At 45.9% G+C, this 18,792-nt stretch overlaps 1 long non-coding RNA gene across 1 annotated transcript in view; it reads left to right on the plus strand.

The window, feature by feature from the left end:
- The first annotated feature begins 228 nt into the window (after positions 1–228).
- LOC109285750 (uncharacterized) overlaps positions 229–18,792 on the plus strand; it is a 52,608-nt gene continuing 34,044 nt past the window's right edge. The window contains exon 1 of the long non-coding RNA XR_002093576.2: positions 229–789. This is a non-coding gene — a long non-coding RNA (uncharacterized LOC109285750). The remainder of the gene's footprint in view (positions 790–18,792) is intronic.

Raw genomic sequence — 18,792 nt, forward strand, 5'->3', positions numbered from 1 at the left:
GAGGTCTGGGTTTCTTCTTTATAAATATTTTTCCCGAGAGAAAAAATCCAGATAGTTTTTGAACCCTTGACACCCACAAAAAGGATAATGTTGTGGGGAAATTAATTAACAAAGAATTGAATTTTAGTTCACTTTTATCCAGGTGATTTTCAATTAGTTTTTGTTACATGGGTTTGGTAAATAAGACACATGCTGCATTTCCACTGATAGTCAATTTACTTTACTGGTGAACCTTTTCCTTCAACTGTCAAGGCATGCTCCCTAGGGTTGAGCGACATCAACAGCTTGCTTGAGAAATGTGCTAAATTCTGAGATCTGTAAAGTAGCCACATGAAATAACTAACTGATTTTTGTTAACTATTATGCTCTCAAAATCAGGTTAAAGTGCAGTATTGCTATCTTTATTTGACTGATCAACTATGAATCCTTTACCCACCACTGAGAGAGGATAGTGCTTGCCAGTTATCTCCAGAGTCCATGTTGATAAGTACTCAAAGAACATACCCTGCAGCAACTCTGGCAGTGTGAACATCATCATGCATACATCTTCCACTCCTGCTTTGATTTATAAACTTGCTGTGGGCGTCATGTTGCAACGTAACCGAGAGAAAGTCATTGTCAATCAGCCCTTCTTCCCTTCATACAGGACTGGAAGGAGCACGTGATAGAGGCAAGGTCATGGTGGATGCTACTAGGTAAAGGAATCTGCTCTCATTTGCTCAGGCTGCATTAACACCAAGAGTGAGATCCATTAACTTCAGTATCTCAGAAGACCACACATACTGCTGGGTAAGTAGCTTTAAAGTGCCAAAACCAGTTGTTGGGGGTGCCTAGACTAAAGATAAAAGGGTAGATCCTTAGCAGGTGTAAACTGCTGTAATACTATTGGCTTCAGGTAACCTATGGAGATATACCATAACGGAAGATCTGACACAGGGTTTATTCTTGTTTTAATAAATGTCCTTACTATGATACTATTTTAAATGTACATTTTGGCAATGCTTAAGGTTCCAAGTCAAGCTCTGGACTTTTCAAGATGTCAAACAAATGTACACCTGTTCTAATGCATTGACTTGCTCTGAGGTGTATAATAACTGAAAGCAAATTTGCTTCATATCTGTGATAGACCTCTGGAAGGTTATAGGACTTGGCATACTTTTAGGTACTGCCTGTTGCCCAGACTTTACAGTTCAGATGTTACTGTGGGATGATCCATATCATTCCAGATTCACAGCTTATGGCACATTCATCAAACTGCGTATTGTAATAATGCTTAAGAGGTGCACAATTATGAGTCAATCAAATATATTTGCAGACTGTAAACAGCTGAACAAGGAATTGTCCATTTCGTTCAATTAACTTACCTTAAATTCATTGAAATATTTTTTTTTTAGTCTTCAGTATTTTATTTGACTTCTATAATATCTATTTTTAACTAGTTTAATTTGTTTTAGCTGTCCCAGGTAAGGATGGAGGTGTTATAAAGAAAATTATTCTTATTTCAGTAGCTGTAGCTTTCTGTTCAAATCCTTCCACTTCCTACAGCCTATAGCACTCTACCCGGTACTGTCTGCATCCTTGCATCTGCTGTCACAAGCTGTTGCCCTAGTCTGCTCCAGCCATTTTTGGTTCTTAGTCCTGTCATTCATATCGTGTTGCTTTGTAACATTTCCTCATAAGGGCAAGAAAATTCTATAACTAGCTTTCCTGCCCTTCCAGTCTTTACCCTCCAATTTTATCTCCTTTACTCTCAATTTTCTATCACCCTGCCCATGCTGTATGATTTGTACTCCTGTACTTTTTTTGTGTGTTTTTAAAATTCCTTTTTCCCTGAACTCTAGCACCACTGCTGCTTCTAACATAATGTGTGTGCTGACTCAGTGCTTTGTGCCAATTTCTTTCTCTAGTTTCTACATTGCTGCTATTTCCCCCTTGCTATTCTGATCATCTTGATTCACTGCCTTGTGACATTTTTCTTGAGTCAGCCTCTGTTCATTCACATAATTCTTCCTTCCCTCTTTGCTGACAATGGCAGTCATATTTGCTTTGCCCTCTACGTAGCACATCTATGTATGCTGTATAATTTCTATAGATCATTCATCTACAGGGGAGTGTGCATTAGTGGCAATACACAATATAAGTCAAATATTATATTTTCATGGCTTCTTAAGGACCACGGAGAAGCCTGAATCTCAAATTTGAGAAATCTTAAGCGTGGGGTGGTGGGGAGGGGGTGGCTGCGTGCCGCCAGGCCACCACCACGCTGCCAAAGCCTTCTGCCTCTGCCTCAAACTCAAGCCCTGCCCCCCTCCCACCCCGCGTATAGTTGAATTTGCGCAAGTTAAATGCGCATATATGGCGACTGTATATTGTAAGAAAGGATGCAAGGTATACACGCTGTATTTGTTTCAGTACTCGGGGCTTGTTTATTATATTCCCTTTTCTCTCTGAGACTTGTCTATCTTTCCTTTTCTCTTTTCACCAGCATCGGGTTGCCTTTTTTCCATTTTACCTAATAATAAATACATAAAATCATGTCCTCATTTGAGCTTGTCCTTTTTTGCCTGCATTTTCCATATGAGTTTGTTTTAGTCATCACTGTTCTGTAAGCTGATAATTGAACTTGACCTCTGCTTTCAACAATGTATGTCTAGTTGAATATGAAACATGGAAGAAATCAGCATAGAAATGGTGTTGGTGGTGTTCTGATCCCTGTTGACTCACAGCTTGTGGAAGAGGGATTTTATGGGTGGCGGGGAACTACTCGCAACTCTAAATTTACAGGAGCTGCATTTTATCCTTAAAACTGTATTTGATACTCTTTTCCCACCTTTTATTTATTGCAAAAGAGATGGATTCATATAAATACAGATTTCCTAAATCTAGGAATCAGTCTAGGTGTAAACTATATGGCCTTTTTGGGCCATATATGGCCTCTAAATTCTATGATTCTGTCAAATAGTTTATTTCTTATGTTAAAGATTTTTCTCTAGTCTATGTAAGATCCTATTACCAGTACTTGCCACAGCCTTCAGTTTATTCCTTGCTCTCAAAACTTGAGTGTCTGAGTTTACTACATACCTAGGTAGCGTTTTAATAAGATGTTGCTCATTGTCATAAACAATAGGTGATATTGTATGGACTTAATACTAGGGACTGCTTATGTAGCCTGAGCTGAAAAGTAGTGGGAGGGACAGGAAGACACCACACCTGAATCTGTAGCAGTATGAAGGATACTGCTACATTTTATTTATAAGTCATTTGTACTGCTCCTCATATTTTCTTTGCTTTATCAGTTTAATGGCACTGATTTACCATTGACTCTGTCCATTTGGTAGAGGATCCTGGGTATTGTAACACCAGTTGTGCTTCAGTCATTCATCACTGCCTCCTTTAATTACTTTTAACCTTAAACCAAAACTCTTAACTTGGTGTTCAGGGTTAACCTCACTTTAATTATCTCTTCCATTGCCACACCCCATCAGATATCTCTGCTAGCAGCACCAAATGGGTAATGCTTAAGTGAACTAAAATGAGGTTTGACTGGACAAAGATAAGTGATCTTGTCTGACCAGGTGCAGCAGTGTACAAATATAGCTGGAAGAGACCTTAAGACATCATCTAACCCAAGGGTGGCCAACCTGTGGCACACATGCCACAAGTGGCATGGGCAGCCTGTGTGTGTGGCACACCAGAGCTGAGGGAGGGGACAGGCAGCACAGTTGCAGTTAGAGCAGGGAGCAGAAGTCAGAGCAGCATGTAATGAAAGAAGGACAGAGCAGAGAGCAGAAAGAGAAGGGGCAGATTATGCAGGAAGCACAGGGCAGGGAATAGAAAGCAGAGCAGCAGAGCAGGTAAAGGAAGAGGATTGGATTGGCTGGTTCAAGTCTCTGGTGCTTTCCTGTGGCCTGTGGATTGCACTGGGGCTAGTTTAAGACCTGGTATGTTCCAGAGTAGGAGCCAACAATCAGCTGGTTGTTGGCCCTGACCGGACCTGTAGGCACTCATCTTTCAACTTGCCAGTGTGGAAGAAGCCCAGGATTATGGGCCTGGATTCCCCCTGAACTTGAAAGTAGTAATGACATGACTTGGGATCTGATCCTTGATCCCAAATTACGTCTTCTTCCATGCATGAGGCCTTAGACACACACATGAAGGGAATGAATGATCACTGTCTGAGTTACTTCTTTTGTTACAATACTACTCTGCATTCAGCACCAAAATTGATAGGCTTCTTCCCGTTTGATGCTGAGAATGTGTGTGTTGTTTTTTTTTATGAATTTCAAAAGTTATCATATTGCAGATGGTCAGAGAAATGCTACATTGTTCTTTGGCTTCATTTCACTTGGCTGGGTGCATTATATCAACTGGTATTTATAGTGGTAAAATAGTCTAAGGGACCAACATTTTAAGCTCGATTGCCTAAAATCATTCTTGTTTAGAAACCCAAGCAAAAATGGTCAAATTGCCAGATTTCTGAGTATTCACAACACTTGCTGAATTGGTTGCAGTCTGAGAATGTTCAGTACATTGAGTATTAAGCCACTCTTGCCTTCAAGTCTAATATTTCAAAATCTGGCCAGAATCTTAAGTATCAGTAATTTAGCCTCTTTTAATGGCCCCTACATTTCTTACAGAACAAGGAAGCAAAAACTCAAAATAAATATTTGGACTCTAGTTTACTCCAGCAGAACTCAATGTTGGCTTGAAAATGGTATTTAAAGGTTGGTTTTTTAGGAATTGGTTTATAGGTATAGCTATATGGATTATAAGGGTTCAAGATGGGCAGCAGGGGTTAATTGATTTGTAAGAGCCTGGGTTTCACACACACAGTTCCATATATCCCTAGAGGCAGACAGGCTGTCTAGCATGACAAGGCCAATGGATGGACACAGCCTGAGAATTGGGGGGAATGCCATAACACGAGATCACAGCCTGAAAGCAGACAGGTTATCTAACACAACAAGGACACACAGCCTGGGAAATGAGGAAGTATATTCCATACTGTTCCATAACATGAAATAAGTGACACCAGCTACAAGGCCTCAGAGCAGCTGGTGAGGGGTGGGGTGGGGTGGGGTGGCAGGGAGCTGAGTCCTGGTTTTGGGGGAACAGACCAAATTAGGACAAGGCCCAGAAGGCTACATGGATGTGTGACCACAGAGAGACAACCAACCAGAGATAGCCACAGATCAAGAGTCATCAGAAGTCATCAAGGGGGAAGAAGAATACAAAAGCAGAGACTTGATATTAACAAAGGCTCCCTCCCTGTCCCTCCTTCTCTTCCTTTCCATCCCTCCCCATTCCTCCTCCTTCTGCTCCTGAGAGGAGTCCCCCATCTCCGTCCCCTGGGAAAGGTCCCCAAGGCCACCATGGACCAAAGGCACAGCAGCAGCACATCTCATGCACCCCACTGGCGGGGCTGTGGGCCTCAGGATCTCACTTCCAGACTGCTGACACTTAAGAGAAAGTGCCTCAGAGTGGAGTCTGCATCCTGACCAGATGTACTTTGACTCTGATGACAGCCCTAGGATTGGTAGATATAGAACAGGGGTGTTCAACCTTTTTGAATGTGGGGCTGGATCATGAATTTTTTATCACCCAGTGGGCCAGCGAACCATATTCAAAGACCTCACAGGAAGTGGTGAAATTCGGCAGGTGAAATTCTATGGCCTGTGTTACACCGGGCATCAGACTGGATAAGACAGAATCTTACAAGGGTGCCACAGAACTTCCTGTCGCTTCCACCTTTAATGGGGTCCTTTCGAGTTATAAGAACAAAGCTTCTTATGGATGCACAGGAGGAGCGGGGCAAGGGTCGTGATGCTGCAGCCTGCACATGCCAGGCTCTACAGGTGGAACAGCCACGGGGCAGGGACCCAGGCCACACAGGCCCCCTGCCCCAGGCCCTGTTGCACCTTGCAAGCCTGCCTGGCGGCTCCCAGCTTGGACCCAGCAAAAAAAAAAGGGGCTTCCTCTGCAGGGGAGGGAGGAGGAGGAAGTGGAGGCGGTGCAGCAAGCCCGAGCCAGCGTCATACACTCACAAAGGGACCTGCGAGCTGGGCATGCGGCAGCACCCAGGCAGCCCCCGGCTGCAAGTTCTCCACCTGATGCCAGGAATATGAACCACGCAGGTGAGCGTGGAGTGAGGCAGGCTTGGGGGCCCCGGAATGATGCTTCCTTCTCCCCAGCCACAGCCCCGAGGGGCAGAGCCAGGTGCAAGTGGCGATTTAGCGCAGGTGAAGTTGACCGGGGAGGGCCTGGGGGTGTTTTGTCCCCACTCCCCTTGCCCCGTGTGTGCCTGGCCGGGCTCCGCTCACCGCCCGCGGTGCTGGCCAGTGCAAGCTCTGCCCAGGACCACCCCACGCTGCACCCATGACCTGCGCTTTTGCTGCCAGCTACTCCTCTTCCCACACACACTGAGTTGGCAATGCCAAGCTGATGCGGTGCGTGTGGGAACCTTGTCCCTTCCCCAGACCTTCAGCAGCCATTAGAAAGCTGCTGAGGGGCTGGGGGAGGGACAAGGGGTGGGAACGAAAGTAAACAGCGCTTACTTTTGTTTCCTGTTGCAGCACCACGGGCCACAGAAAATGGCTTGCAGGCCATATGTTGGACAAGCCTGATATAGAATTTGCTTGATTGTTTGTATTGTTGCTATTCTGTTATCACTCTGTATCAATAAACTTGCCTATTATCAAATAGAAAGGTCATGGCTGGTCTGAGGGTTGTGCTTGCCCAGAACAAAGTTGTAAGTGCTGGGTCCTAAATCCAGCGCCACACTCAGTACACTTCCAGAATCTATTTGTAGTCAAGATTTCATTTGGTTTGGTGCCAAAACCATGAAATGCAAGTCTTGGATACATTAATAAAGGAGAAATCATTAATATATTTGAGGTAAGTTCCAGTCACTTTGATGAACATGAAAGAAGATTATAGGAGAATTGTGTAATTGAAATGAAGGGCTTTGAAGACAGGAATTGTTTTAAAATAACTTTTACAAGTGCAAGTTACAGTGATAAACATTGGGTGCATCTACATGCGCAATTAGTGCAGAGCAATAAACTCTGGCATCATCTGCCGGAGGACCATAGAGAAACCTGAAATCAGCTGATCCTGTGTGCAGCATCTGCATATGTAACTGTGTAACTCTTTCTATACTTAAGATATATCAATGACATCTTCATCATTTGAACTGAAAACCTGCAATCTCTGTTTGAGTTCCATCAGAAATTGAACAATCATCATCCCTCCATTCAACTATCTCTTTAATACTTCAGCACCAATGTCTCCGTTTTAGAAATGATGATCAGTATCCAGAAGGGTAAAATACAGACCATGTTATACAAGAAACCCATAGACCAACATACATATCTGCACAGAACCAGCAATCACCCTAAACACACCAAGAAAGCTGTGATATATAGCTAAGCTTTCAGATACCACCGCATTTGCACTGAAGAGAACACCTGGGACTGCCTCCTCACTAATCTTAAGAAGACTTTCACTCAACAAGGGTGTAGTTTGTAGCTGTGTTGGTCTAAGGACATAGGCAGACAAGATTCTTTGGGTGAATCTGATATCTTTTATTAGACCAGCTTAAATAGTTGGAAAAAAAAATTGTAGCTAGCTTTTGGGTTTTAAAACCCTTCATCAGGCTGAGGAAGCCTCTGCAGTTGGTGTGTGCTCTTCCTGGATGTAATGACTAGTAAAGAAGCCAGAGGATGGGCTGGTATGCATGCAAGACAGGCAGTCAGTGAAGATATAAATTGAGGAGTCAGGGGGTGAGAGACAGGCTGGGTCTCTCACCCACTAACTCCTCAATTTACATCTTCACTGACTGCCTGTCTTGCATGCATACTAGGGCTGTGCGAATCTCAGAATCTCTGAATCTGAATTGAATCAGGGGACCAATTAAAAGGTCTTTATCAAGTTGAAGCTCTCTGAATCTTCAGAAAAGATTTGGAGAGTTTCAGTGATTTGGGCAGTCCCTGGTGGCTGCAGCAGGGAGCTACAGCTGACTCCAAGGCGGTAAGTACTAGGGGTGTGGGAGAGGGGGCTGGGGGAGGGGATCATGGGGGGACCCCTGCCAGCCCCCAGCCCCCGCCTGCTTCTCCATTCCCCCCATGGCTGCCCCACCCAGCCCAGCTCCCAGCCCTTTAAAGAAAAGTCCTGGTGCTCACCGGGGGCTGCCGGGCAGGGTGTGATCCCTGCTGCCCCCCTGCCCCATGCTGTGTGGGGGGCTCTGCATCAGCCCCTGATGCCCCCCCACTCCTCCAGCCCTCCCCACAGGTGCCCCACCCACCAGAGCTTTGGCCCTTTAACAAAAAAAAAACGGAGAAAACCCCCAGGACTCACCGCTCCTGCAGCAGCCTCGGGGTTTTGGAGGGCTCATGGAAGAACCCCCATGTGGTGCATGGCAGTGGGGGGCAGCTGGAATTGGCCCCCACCGGCAGGAGCAGTGAATCCGGGGGTTTCTCAGGTTTTTTTTTCTTAAAGGACTGGAGCTGTGGTGGCCGGGGTAGCGGGGGGGGGGTTTGGGGGTCTCATGTAGAGCCCCCCCAAGCAGCAGGGCACAGTGGGGATCACTCCCCCACCCGGCAGCACCCACTGAGTCGAGGCCTTTTTTTTTTTTTTTTTAACAAGTGCCAGGAGCTGAGGCAGGCAGGGCAGCCATTGCCAGGCTCTGGGGGATGGGCCTGGCTGATTCAGAGATTTGGGAACAGCTAAATCTCCAAATCGGATTCGGCCGAATCGATTCAGGACAGTGATTCAAATCACCAAATTGAATCACTGTCCCCCAAATCAGCCAAATCTGAATCTGAAGTGAATACTAGCTGCTTCACACAGGCCTAATGCATACCAGTCCAGCCTCTGGCTTCTTTACTTTTCATTCCATCTAGGAAGAGCACACACCAACTGCAGAGACTTCCTCAGCCTGACGAAGGGTTTTTAAACCTGAAAGCTTGCTAAAAAAAAATTTTTTTTTCAACTATTTAAGTTGGTCTAATAAAAGATATCAGGTTTACCCAAAGAACCTTGTCTGCTTATTTCACTCAACAAGGACACTCCTCCAGAAAGATAGATCGCATGTTTGAAAGAGCCGCTCAGATACCGCTTGAAGAATTGCTGCAGTAGAGAAGAAAACCCCACACAAATCACACACCACTGGTTATGATGTATCACCCCTCCCTCGAACCCATACGGAATATCCTCAAACAATTGCAACCCATGTTAGAAGGAGACCCTATTCTTAAAGTGATCTTCCCAGACCCACCCATCCTAGCCATCAAACAAGCACCAAACCTTGTTAACCTCATCACTAGAAGCAAACTTTCTATGGCCTAGAACACACCAAATGGATCCAGACCGTGCCATGACAAGACATGCAAAACCTGCCAACATATCTCTACTGTCCCTACAGTTGGTCTAAGAAAAGATATCAGATTCACCCAAAGAACCTTGTCTGCCTATGTCCTTAGACCAACACGGCCACAACCTACACCCCTGCAGCATATGGACATGCACCCAGGACTGCAGCAGTTTGAGCTGGGATGGAGCAGCCCTGGGCTTGCAGCAGGCTCTGGGGGTCAGCCCTGGGCTCTGGATGGTGGTGTCAGGCAGTGGAGGGTCTGGCTGGGGCACAAGACTTCCAAAACTGCAAGAGCCATGTGGTTGAGCCTCCCCCCGAGCCTGCTGCCAGCCCAGGGCTGCTCTGCCCCAGCTGAAACTGCTGCAGTCCTGGTGACTATCCACACATGCATTTCTATGCAGTAAATGACTCTGCTGTAGGATAGTTCTGTCTCTAACAGTACTATTTTACTGCTGAGTTAATTAATTTACTGAACCCTAATACTGGTGCATGTGTAGACAGTGATGCTTTATTGTAGAGGTAGTAAATTAGCTCCACAGTAAAGTACACATGCAGCTGCACCCATGATTGCTTAATGAAAGGTGATCTTTACTGCTTATATGTAACTATGTAACTCACCCTTACCTGAGCTTCCATGGAGCAGAAAGAAGATGCTAATAGGTAGGCATCCATGCTGTCATCTCCTGATATATGATTTCCAGAGGGGCCTCTTGCCAGATTAGGAGGAGCGGTCAATCTCTAATCCAAAAAGTAACTCTGCACCTGGGGGAGCAGTGACAACTTCCTGACAAGCCATCAGCAGCAGAGGAGCTAGATGGTAGTCGAAAACCATGAGAGAACTATGCATAGAGCAGCCAGGTGAGGGAATAATACATAGGGCAGGATGCAGTTGTTGGATATTTCAGCTAAATTCATACCTATGTAGATTATGTGGGGAAAAAAGAGGAGTGATACAGGGAGGCAGTGCAAGTGGACCCCAGTGAAGAGCATCTCTACCTGATTATGAACTCAAGCCTGGTCCTCAAAATCAAACATCTTCCCTCTTCCCTCCACTACCAGAAGGAAGGTCCCAGAAATCTCTAATTGTGATAGCTTTTCCCAGACAGTGTGAAGTTGACCTAAACTTAAAGAGGTGCCTCTGACATCAAGGAGAGACAGTTTGCAATGTCCCGTGTACAGCTGCATACCTCATGTGATCTATTTAGGTTTGAGAATGAGGTCCTAGTAGAAAGACTGTGTGAGGCAGATGTGATGGCAAGGTATGCTAATTCCAGAGGGTACCTAACGTAGTTGGCAGGCATTCTTAGTACTTTAAGGCAGAGGGTGTCAACCATGGGTACGCATAACCCCAGGGGTACTTAGAAAGGTTGTAAGGGGTACACATGGGTGGGTGGGGACAATGGTGTGCCCTGGGGCATGGCGGCAGAGTCTCCTCAGTGCATTCCCATGTTTCGCCTCTTACCCAAGGGAAGGGGAGGGACATGTTGGGTGCCACTAGCCCTGTGCAGCACACTGTGGTGCCACCCCCACCCCCACCCCAGCTCACTGTTCTGATTGGCTGCTACCCCCTTACAGCTGAGCTGTGAGGGTCAGGTTTTTTGTCTGCCCTCAGCAGTGCATGATTGGCCAGACAAGAGGCCCATCAGTAGCCTGTGGAGACAGGATCAGCCATGGGAAAGCAGCATGGTGTGTGGCCAAGTGGGGTGGCAGCAGTGATGGTGGCAGCCACTGTGTGCGAGCCCCCTGCATTTGGTCCCTGCTCTCAACACCACTGCTATGCACACCCCCAGTAGGGCATGGGGGGTGCATGCCCCTGGATCAGCATGCAGGGTACGTTGGGCTGTGGGCCACTATGGTTTGGGACCGATGCAGTGCTGGGCTGTTTCTGGTGGGGCGGTTGGGCTGGGCTGCACTGGGAGTGGACTGGGAGGGGCTATGGTGAATTTTTGGGTAGGTGCAGCCCCTCCCATAGCCCCACTCCCAATGCCACTGCTGCCTACCCTGAGCAGAGCCCACCATGTCCCCCCCCCCGCACAGATCCGGAGGCACATACCCCCATGCCCTCCTGGGGGTGTGCATAGTGGTGGGAGCCTCTGGCCCCCCATGCAGCTCAGTCGCGTGCCCCATTCTGGTTGTGCAGCACTTGCCCCAGCCCCAGCCCTACTCCCTCCCTCATGTCATCACTCCCTCCCTCACTTTCTTTGTGACTGGGCTTGGGAGGGAGGCAAATTGAGACCCCGCACAGTGCAGTAGGGAGTGGGGCAGGGGCGAATCATTCACCCCTGCCCCTGCCCCACTCCCTCCTGCACTATGGGGAGTGTCCCATGACCCGGCCTGGCCGGGACCTCATTCACCCTAGCCCCTGCTCCTGCCTCTGCCCCTCTCTCTCCCTCACCATGGGGGTCTCAATCTGCCCCCTCCCCCACAGCCCTTTTCCCTCCCCCCACCTCCCCCACAGACTTACCTGGGGGGGAGGAGAGGCATGCATGCACTCAGTCCCCCTCAAATAATTTTTTCTCCCTTCACCTATGCAGCGCCTGCCCCAGCCCCAGCCCCACTCCCTCCCTCATTGCAGGGGCCTCGATCTGCCCCCCCCCTTAAAAACAAGAAAAAACAATATAAAGGGTTACATGAGCTGAAACTTTGAAACCAAAGGAGTACACTTGTTAAAAAAGGTCGAAAACCCCTGCTCTAAGGCATAACCAAAGTGGAGCCACCCAGAGGCACCAGAAGCACTCTGATTTATAGGTGCCTGCCCAGATATACTAAGAGGATGCACTAGCTTGAATCAGGAATCATAGAAAGACAGAGAGGCTTGAAGACTTAGTTGTAGTAGAACTGCACGGTCCTATACAGACTAATTAAATCAGTCTCAGAGACAGTTTATCAACTATCTTCTGTCTCAGAGGGAATAGTTTTGATCTATGTTACAATAAATTAACCCACTTTCTGGACCTGACCACATGCAGCATGCTACAGAAGGACTTGGACAATGATAACTTCTTGGTTGGTGGGGAAGTAGTCAGCTGGTATCAGGCCATCACAAGAACATGTCTCATAATGAGCGCAGCCAGACTCTGATGTAGCATATTCCGGCATGGTGCTCTCTGGAGGGACTGAATTGAGTGAGGAGGCAAAGGAATCTGCCCCACAGAATGAGGGTGAACCTGATACCTTAATGGGACAGGCAGTAGAGTCCTGTAGTCCTGACCTGGATGAGTTTAGGAGTGAGCAAAGGACTTATACCCAAGGAAAGAATATAAGACTATAGCATGCAGAGGGAACCTGCTGTCCCACAGCACTGAGCATCCATACAAATTAAATTAAATATACCCAAAGTAATGCCACCATCTCTTTCAGCATTAGATCTGCTGCTTCTACAGGAATAAGCCCCTAGACCTAGATATTAAGGGTGTTTGTATTTTTACCAACTGTCTGGGAATAGATTACTAGTTCTCTAATGTTAGTGATTGTGGATTTATTCCTTTTAATCCAGACAAGGCTGGGAAGACTTGCACTTTGCTTACAGAGAAGTAAATCTTCAATCGAATGTGGCTAACAGGTAATGAAAATGTGAGCTAGCAAAGTGGAATCACAGAGTCAATCATTCTGAACACCGAGTGCTGATTACTGCCAAGGAGGCACATCAGTGCCTGTAGCCTGCTCTCCGTTTTGCTGAATGGAACACATAGCACTTTGACTTGCAGGACAATGACTATATCTCAGATTTAATCAAGGAAGTACTTGCAGCAGGGCAGAAAATGGCTTGGCAAATCACAGTTGATGACTTTTTAATTTAAAAAGCAATGTGTTGTATATAATTTTAAAATGATTCCATGCCAGCATTATCACAGCTGTATGGATTAAAAACCACAAAATCATCTCTTGTATACATAATTAAGGGCTAGATTATGCCATTTAATCATCAGATAGCAGAAAGAAGCAGTGCAAAGCCTGCCATTCCAGAGAGCATTTGAAGGGGCATTCTGCCTTTGAAGGGGGCTCTTGGCTACTGTGGAGGCAGGGTAAAATGGAAGAAATGCACAAGTATAGGTTTATAAGAAAGGCTGAGATTTTTTGGTCTGGTAAAAAGAAGACTGAGGGGGGATTGGACAAAGGTTTAAAATACCTGGAATGTGCTTATAAAGAAGATGGTAACCCCCCAGCCTGTGGGCCCACATCACTTTTGGAGGGTATAGCTTGCAAACTGCCCAGTTTTATGCCCTGAACAGGGGCAGTACACAGTGCATGAGCAGCGACCAAAGATTCTCTGTTGGGGGAGGGAATTGCCTCCTATTTTTTGCTGATGATGTGGCAAGCAGCCATTTAGACACTGATTTTTCAACAGCTAAAAAGAGGTGGCCCTCTCCCCCACCTCCCCAACAGCACCAAACCTTCAGCAAACCTCAGACACATACACTGCCACTGTTACTGTTTTACTCTGCTCTCCCCACTGCCAAAACCAGAGCTGGATTTGCTTCAGGGAAAGTGCTGTGTAGAAGGCACCTGTTAGCTCCTTTCTGGTGCCCCTACCCCTTAAGGCATCGCTCAGGATTTGTGGCCTAATTGCCCACCCATCTTTCAGCTACTACATCTATCCCTACAGCTTCGGTGGCTAACTCTTATAAGGGTGGAGGCACAGCTGAACAGTTAGTAGACAATGTAATCCTCACTGTCTACATAGCATGCCTGTCTTAAATCTGTAACTTATATTTTCAAGCTAAGCAAATATTAGGCCAGATCCAAACTGGTTTTTACTAGAGTAGTGTTTTTAATCAATCTAGTTGGTCCCTAGAACAGAAAAGCCTTGGGGCTTAAATGTTAAGGTTTCTATAGCCCCCCCCCCCCCCTCCCCCATTTTGAGACTGATGAAGTTACTGTTCCATTAAAATAGACCTATTTGGTATTTTTTGTATTTTCTTTTTAATTTGTGGATGTGGTTGCAAGGTAAGAATCTGAATATGTAGACACAAGCTCGGGTAAAGCAAAAAAGCACTGTTATACAGGAGCTCATCAGATGGGCACCACAACAAAAAGTTACATGTGTTCTTTATTAACCTTTTGGTCTTGGAAAATACCATGGTGTTGGTTTTGAAGGCAGGTTACTTCAGATGGAGCTGTGGCAGATAAAAAGGCATTTTGACTCAGTCTTCATTTCTCTAACCTCTAAGTTCTTGAGGTAGAGTTACTTCCTGGAAATTGGGTATTAACGTTTTGGAGAATGTTCCTGAAAGGGGAGAATTGCATATATGCTGTTTTTGACTATGACTGATTAGAAAACTGTCACTGACTCCTGAACACTTTTGAATTTTTAAAAATGTTTTCTATTCTGCATCGCTATGAAGCAAACACCATTTGAAACTTTATATGTAAAACCAGAAGGAGAGGTAAGAGGTGATAGCATGGTCTTTTGAGCACTCAGGATCAAGTTGCTCTTCTGAACAGGGTGAAGAGACCTAGTCACTGAGCTAGATGACTTTCACATTTTGTCCAGGAATTCAGTCTTAAATTTGACAAGACTTTCCTGAAGAAAGTTCAATTAAAATTGAAAAGTCCAGCTGATATTTTTCAACAGCAACAACAATAAAAAGAAAAAAAATAATCTCAAAACAACTGTATTAGTCAGCTTTTATATTCACGGCCTGGTATAAAAACAGGTTGAAATAAAAATATAACATATTGGCCCAACATCTGCTATTGGCTGCCAGAATACCATAAGATGTACACTTTTTAAAGCCTTATCAAATGTCTTAATTTTATGTAGTGATTGTTATTTCATTACAATTATGAGCTAATAAAATTCTTCACCAGTAGAAGGATGAGGGAAGCTAGGAGGCATACCCATCTGTTAGTCTTCTGGAGATACAATGAACTTCTAAATTAGATTCAAACTTTTAAATCCTTTCAGGTTTATTTTCAGCCTGAAACCCAGGGAGAATGGTAATGGTCTGAAGGGAAACATGCTGTGCTGCAATAAAACATCTCCCAGTAGAAGCTTTGTGATGGGTCTCTAACCAGTTTCACTGAGGCAAATGCTCTCATCAGAGACTTGAAAGAGAGAGAATAGGAGGAAAGATGGTTTTCTGGGGAATTGTGCACTGCTGACTCTATAAAACTTTTGAGTTTCTTAAAACTGTTAGAAGGCATTGTAAAATCTGAACTTGAATGAAGGATGGTAATTGTTTTCCTGCTGTTAGAATGGAGAAATCTTTGGAAAAGTTACTAGAAATATAGAGAAATTAGAGACAAATGCATCAGAAACAATTAGCAAAATTTACCATTGACTATGAATGATGTAAAAATATTGTTATACAAATTGTGAATTAATCAGATCAAGAGTGAGACCTTATAAAGGGGGATAAGGCAAAATGCCATAATGGAGAAATCTTTGGATAAGTTACTAGAAATATAGAGAAATTAGAGACAAATGCATCAGAAACAATTAGCAAAATTTACCATTGGCAGGAAAATATGAATGATGTAAAAATATTATTGTTATACAAATTGTGAATTACTCGGATCAAGAGTGAGACTTTATAAAGGGGGATAAGGCAAAATGCCATGTTTAATGATCGTAAAATACAGAGACACAAGTTTGGGCACACCAGTTATATAAACAGACACACACAAGCATACAGACAAACAGACATGGACAGACATATAGACAAAACCACTCCAGTGAGATGTTATAGTTACCAGCAGAGGTTGCTCAGTGTTAGCACTGGGTGGCTAGCCCAGGCTCATTGTGGAAGATGAAGATAGGAGTGGGTGAACAGAAGCGCCTGTGCTCCAGTGAAGATTTGCAGAAAGGGAAAGAGAGTTCACCCACCTTGGCATTCTTGGATCTCACTTATATAGGGATTGCAAGTCTCTGTCCAGCATGTCCTAGACTTTAGGAAAGCTTATCTCAATGCACTCAGGCGATTAGTCAAGGACGCACTGCAGAGTAGGAGTTTTGAAGGGATGGGAGCCCAAGAAGGGTGGCTGTGCCTTAAGGAAACGATCCTTCGGGCACAAAGCAAGACGATCCCTGAGCGAGGCAAAAAAGGGAAAGGGGCCAGGAGGCTTCCATGGCTAACCAGAGAAATCCAGGGCAGCCTAAGGGCCAAAAGGGGAGCACATAAAAAGTGGAAACAGGGTGAGATCACTAAAGACGAATATACCTCCTCTGCTCATGCTTGTAGGGAGGCAGTTAGGCGGGCCAAAGCTACCATGGAGCTCAGGATGGCAACCCAAGTAAAAGACAACAAGAAATTGTTTTTTAGATATATAGGGAGTAAAAGGAAGGCCCAGGGAGGAATAGGACCCCTGCTAAATGGGCAGAAACAATTGGTGACAGACAGGGGGGACAAGGCTGAACTCCTCAACGAGTTCTTTGCCTCAGTGTTCCTAAGTGAGGGGCACGACAAGTCTCTCATTGGGGTTGTAGAGAGGCAGCAGCAAGGCACCAGACTTCCATACGTAGATCCTGAGGTGGTGCAGAGTCACTTGGAAGAACTGGATGCCTTTAAGTCGGCAGGCCCGGATGAGCTCCATCCGAGGGTGCTGAAGGCACTGGCCGACATCATTGCAGAGCCACTGGCGGGAATATTCAAATGCTCGTGGCGCACGGGCCAAGTCCCGGAGGACTGGAAAAGGGCTAACGTCGTCCCCATTTTCAAAAAGGGGAGGAAGGAGGACCCGGGCAACTATAGGCCAGTCAGTCTCACCTCCATCCTTGGTAAAGTCTTTGAAAAAATTATCAAGGCTCACATTTGTGAGAGCCCGGCAGGGCAAATTATGCTGAGGGGAAACCAGCACGGGTTTGTGGCGGGCAGATTGTGCCTGACCAATCTAGTCTCTTTCTATGACCAGGTTACAAAACGCCTGGACACAGGAGGAGGGGCGGATGTCGTATACTTAGACTTCAGGAAGGCCTTCGATACGGTATCCCACCCCATACTGGTGAAGAAGTTAAGAGGCTGTGATGTGGATGACTACACAGTCTGGTGGGTGGCGAATTGGCTAGAGGGTCGCACCCAGAGAGTCATGGTGGATGGGTCGGTCTCGACCTGGAAGGGTGTGGGCAGTGGGGTCCCGCAGGGCTCGGTCCTTGGACCGATACTCTTTAATGTCTTCATCAGTGACTTGGACGAGGGAGTCAAATGTACTCTGTCCAACTTTGCAGATGACACAAAGCTATGGGGAGAAGTGGACACGCCGGAGGGCAGGGAACAGCTGCAGGCAGACCTGGACAGGTTGGACAAGTGGGCAGAAAACAACAGGATGCAGTTCAACAAGAAGAAATGCAAAGTGCTGCACCTAGGGAGGAAAAATGTCCAGCACACCTACAGCCTAGGGAATGACCTGCTGGGTGGCACAGAGGTGGAAAGGGATCTTGGAGTCCTAGTGGACTCCAAGATGAACATGAGCCGGCAGTGTGATGAAGCCATCAGAAAAGCCAATGGCACTTTATCGTGCATCAGCAGATGCATGACGAATAGGTCCAAGGAGGTGATACTTCCCCTCTATGGGGCGCTGGTCAGACCGCAGTTGGAGTACTGCGTGCAATTCTGGGCGCCACACTTCAAGAAGGATGCGGATAACCTGGAGAGGGTCCAGAGAAGGGCAACTCGTATGGTCAAGGGCCTGCAGACCAAGCCGTACGATGAGAGACTAGAGAAACTGGACCTTTTCAGCCTCCGCAAGAGAAGGTTGAGAGGCGACCTTGTGGCTGCCTTTAAGTTCATCACGGGGGCACAGAAGGGAATTGGTGAGTATTTATTCACCAAGGCGCCCCCAGGGGTTACAAGAAACAATGGCCACAAGCTAGCAGAGAGCAGATTTAGACTGGACATTAGGAAGAACTTCTTCACAGTTGGAGTGGCCAAGGTCTGGAACGGGCTCGCAAGGGAGGTGGTGCTCTCCCCTACCCTGGGGGTCTTCAAGAGGAGGTTAGATGAATATCTAGCTGGGGTCATCTAGACCCAGCACTCTTTCCTGCTTATGCAGGGGGTCGGACTCGATGATCTATTGAGGTCCCTTCCGACCCTAACATCTATGAATCTATGTTGGGGTTTTTCCATTCTCAGTTTTTATTCAGATATTGTTTTCCATCTGTCTTCTTGTTATCTCAGCTCAAGGTCATGTTGGTTGTAAAAGCTGGTATCTCAGCTTTGATGTGTTCTTCTGTAACCCAAATGGCAGGATATACAGCATTCCTGTCCTCATTATCTTCCTTTTCACCTGGTCACAAGTGGGTTCTTCAGCCATCCATTAATTAGTTTACTGTCTGGTAATTCATACATTGGTGCCTTGTTGCTTACACAGACAGTTACATTTTCTTCTTTTGCTTTCATGCAAAAAATTTCATTTTTTCACCATTTACCCTCTCACACATGCTGTTACGTACACAGAGCATACAAAGTTCATTTACTCATGTC

This window comes from Alligator mississippiensis, chromosome 5 (genome assembly GCF_030867095.1).
Source record: "Alligator mississippiensis isolate rAllMis1 chromosome 5, rAllMis1, whole genome shotgun sequence".
In the NCBI taxonomy this organism is placed as follows: domain Eukaryota; kingdom Metazoa; phylum Chordata; order Crocodylia; family Alligatoridae; genus Alligator; species Alligator mississippiensis.